This window comes from Prionailurus viverrinus, chromosome C1 (genome assembly GCF_022837055.1).
Source record: "Prionailurus viverrinus isolate Anna chromosome C1, UM_Priviv_1.0, whole genome shotgun sequence".
Lineage (NCBI taxonomy): Eukaryota > Metazoa > Chordata > Mammalia > Carnivora > Felidae > Prionailurus > Prionailurus viverrinus.
In genome coordinates, this window is record NC_062568.1 from 63,427,757 (window position 1) to 63,431,942 (window position 4,186).

Below are 4,186 nucleotides of genomic sequence, written 5' to 3' on the forward strand. Positions count from 1 at the left end.
GATGGGAGGGGAAGGTGTCAGATGTCTTTCCCTGGCTGTGGAGACCCCTGTCCATATTCTAAAACCACCCTGAACATCAGCCTCTGCTCCGAGGAGACAAGGGAACAGACAGATGATTGCTACTTGGCTGTGGCAATTTGGCCGACTTATATGTCAGGGGGAGATAGCTCTGTGACAGCCTGAGCTGTCCCAGCCCCAGCCTGGTTTAGCCAGCACACTTTCATCCCACTTAAACACTTGGAGATAGATGGAGTAAAAGAAAAGGGGTGAGTGTGTGTGTGTGTGTGTGTGCACGTGTGCTCAGGTAAGATACTAGATAGGGGTGGGAGCACAATAACGAGATGGCCAGAAAATAGTGATAGAATCAAATTAGCCCAAGTCTCCATCAAAGCAGCTGACTCCATATCTGCAGTATCTGAAGCTTAAAGAGCAGAAGGACACAGTGCTTTATTTCTAAGGCATTTGATTAGCCTTCAGTTAGTGGGAAGACCACTTAGAATCTAACCAGTAAATAGTGCACTCAGCATTATAGTGCTGGTCCCCCAAACACCATGTGGTGTGTGGAAGGCAGGGAAGCCTGCTGACCTGAACACCAGGAACCACATGGCTGGAGGTGGGCTTCTCATCATCCTGCTTGTGTTTCTGTTGGGAACTGTCCCTGTGTTTCTGAACTGTGCTGGCCTTTCCAGGGAGCAGTCCCGGGCTCCCCCAGGAAGGGATAAAGCAGAAATTCTGCCAAGCCAAGCAGGTTGGGGGGTGGATAAGGGGGATTTCATGCCATGGATAATTAAGATGCAGTTCTTTTGTACTTCTTCACTGAAAATGTCAAGTTTCTGGATATTGTGGGGTTTCTGTTTCTGTCTCATTCTGCTACTTGGACTTTAATCATCCTTAGAGCCATGAGCAGGGAGAAGCTGACTTGGTGGCTATAATGGAATGTTGGTTCTCAACCTCAGGAGTTCCCCCGGTGAAATTCAGAGCTGGCCCCTGAAATTCGGAACGTGGAGAGCAAGGCAAGGACGAAGACAGAGGCAGGCCTCTCTGGATTGATAGGTGGCAGTTTTAAGAAGTAAGGGAACTTCCATTTGATGCTTGCCTTGGGCTGTGCAAAATGAGATCTTTGTACCCACCTTGCAGAATCATAATTTATTTTTATAGAGGCCTTAATGGGATTCAGTCATGTACACAGTCCAGATGGTCTCAATAACACATTACTCTCAAGGCTGCATCCTTGTAGTGGCTCCTAGTGTGGGAACAGTGGGTGGAACATACCTTCCAAGGAAAGGGGAGGCGGGGGAGCCTCTGCTCTTATTGCCTGGAACCAGGTCAAATGTCAGCCAGGGGTCATGCCTTCTCAATGACCTCCTCCAACAGGAAAGTGTGATCCACATTGGACAATTTTGGTCTTTGTTAGCACATCTGAGAAGTGACTTAGAGAAACAGATAAGAAACTGTTAATGTTTAGGTTCTGATGTGAACCCCAATTATCTAGGTATGGTGATACAGCCATCTTCTGCCTATCCACTATTGGTATGTGTAATGGGGCATGAAAGTGATGATATATTATTTAACTTTGGAACATGCTTACTCTCCCGGATCACCAATCATGGGTTATTATGAATGAACTACCATGAACTTTTATGATTATAGGAGTGGCTACATCTTATATTTCCTCAGAAAAACAGCGCTATTTAATGACTATGGCATCCTATGGAGACCTTCAACCTTTAGTCATAGAGTTAAGAGCTCTTGGTTTCACAGCTCCAAAAGCCCTCTTTGAAATGATCTCTATATAAACTGGGGCAGAAAGACCCCTCACCTTTGTATGACATAGGCAGAATTTGAGAATCAGAAATCCTATTGGCAGTCACATTTGTATATTCTTTGGAATGAAATCCACTTTAGTGGGCAGTTCTGTTTGATATCTTCATCCATTCTTACATGTTCTTCTGTATCTCATTTTCTGTAGAAACAAATCTGGTCCTTCAAAAGGGCATATAATAGGAAGCATTGTTTCTTTTATTTCAAATCTATTTTTAGAGACAAATTACAGCTCCTGATACTGTGGTTTAGTGAAGCTGCTATTTTGGGGGCATGTGTGTTACTTCTGTAATGGGTGTGAAAATACAGTGACCCAGGGCATGGAGAATCTAGCTTCTTGCTGCTTGCTAGCTTTGTTTGGGCTGTTTCAGATTGGTCTCTGGGGTGCATGAAGGTAAGTGAGCAACATACATTGGGTCTTCAGCAATTTGGTTTGGAGGTCAGACTGCGATTCCCTCCCCTAGGAATCTTTACTACTTCAGAGTGGGAGAGAGTCAACTCTCAGTGGCTTCCCTAAGGAATGTCTGATGCTCCACAGACAGTTGGAGGGAAAGGGCAATACCAAATCCTGCTTACCTCCCCAGTGGTGTTTGTGTTCTTGTGTAGAGGTGGAAAATGTCATCCATGGCATCAGTGGAGGCAGGACTCTATCCGCAAAGAAGATGGCGATGTCAGCAGGGGTCACTCCAGGGAATTCTATTTACTGAGAAGCAGAGAACGGGATAAAGGCAAAGCCTAAGGGAGGCTAAACTAACACCCAGTGGAGAGATAGAGAGTCAGTCAGGCCACCTTGCTAGAAGGCTCCGGGCTAGAATCATATAAAGTTAGGGGAAGCATTTAGAAAAACTCTAGGTGTGGGCTCTCCGATTATGGATAAGAATTGGAATGACTGGTGAAGATCAAGGAGATAGAGAGCAGCCTTATCTACACCCAAACCGAGGACCTCCAGACCTCTGATTCAAAGCACTGTGACATTGTGTACAATGAGGCATATGATTTTCCAATGAGCTACAGTGCAGCAAGAGTGTGACGTGGTGGTGAGGGTGTGGGTTTTGGTGTCAAACAGTGCTGGCTTTGAGTCCCACCTCAGCCACTTATTGGCTTATTTGGCAATTTATTTAACCTCTTTAAGCCTCCTTTTTCTCATCTGTCAAGAGGAGATGAAAGTAGGGCAGGGTTTCTCAACTTTGGCACTATTGACACATTGGACTGCATAATTCTTTGTTGTGGGTGCTGCCGTGCATGGAAGCCTATTTAGATAACTAGATGCTAATATCACAACCCCTCCCCTTCAAGTGCTGACAACCAAAAATGACTCCAGACATTGCAAAATGTCCCATGGGATCAACATATTTCCAGTGGAAAACCACTGCAACGTGTAATAGTGGGAACAAAGAAGTTCTACGTAAAGTACTTGGCATTGGTGTCTGGAATGTAACAGTTGCTCAATGGATATTAGATATTATTTTTACCCATTGAAAAAAATGTGGGCAGTATTTTTATTAGATATTAAATAATATCATTGTTAGGGCATACCATTTACTCTCTCGGGCCATGTGTGAATATTCTTAGTCCAGAGTTTCAACTGGCTTTGCTGTTGTTACTTTGAACAAGGGAAAGCGGGTTTTGTTTGTTGGTTTTTTTTTATGGCATTTTTTCCCGTGTTCACATTCTTAGTTCATGTACACTGTGCAGATACACTCACAGCTCACCTGGCAGAAGCTTTGCAAAACAGTAGCTGCATGATTAATTGATTAAACATTGCAGTGTTTGTAGCATATTCTGAGAGAACAATTACAAGTTTCCCAATGTAATGCACATCTCGATGTTGAGTAGCTGCCCACAGTATTCTTATTTGGAAAGACACTCATGACAGTTATATGTAGATTTCTATTAAAAATGTGTTTATATTGTTTCTGAACCATGGAATAGTCACTTGTTTTGTTGACATAATCCAAAGAAGAAGGATGATGTTCATTTCTGTTTATCATGCACATTAATGTCCTCTCTTGTTTGGCTATTATTTGATAGCATGTACAACAATGTAATCAGTCAAAATGAAATTCTAGCTTCTCCTTGAATTCAGTGATTAAAATACAAACCATACAACATGATCCATTGAGTCTTGGTTTCACATCAAACTCCCTCTACTTTCTTCAAGCAAAAGCAAACAGTCAGCCAATAAGAATAGGCATGGCTCATCAAGGTAATTTTTCATGCATTAAACTTAAACTCTTCAAAAGTCATCAAGATTTTATTTCTTTGGCTCCAGACTGAATTGCTGAATTTTGCAGAAAGCATTACAAGTTACACAAGGGGCATTAGACACAACTGCCACTAAGACATTAAAAAGAGGTGGAAGAAA

At 42.8% G+C, this 4,186-nt stretch overlaps 1 non-coding gene across 1 annotated transcript; it reads right to left on the reverse strand.

Annotated features, from left to right (window-relative positions):
* Positions 1-1,661: 1,661 nt before the first annotated feature.
* On the reverse strand, positions 1,662-1,788 carry LOC125174276 (small nucleolar RNA SNORA25). The gene has a single exon (XR_007155390.1). It is a non-coding gene; the product is annotated as a small nucleolar RNA SNORA25 (small nucleolar RNA).
* Positions 1,789-4,186: the final 2,398 nt, after the last annotated feature.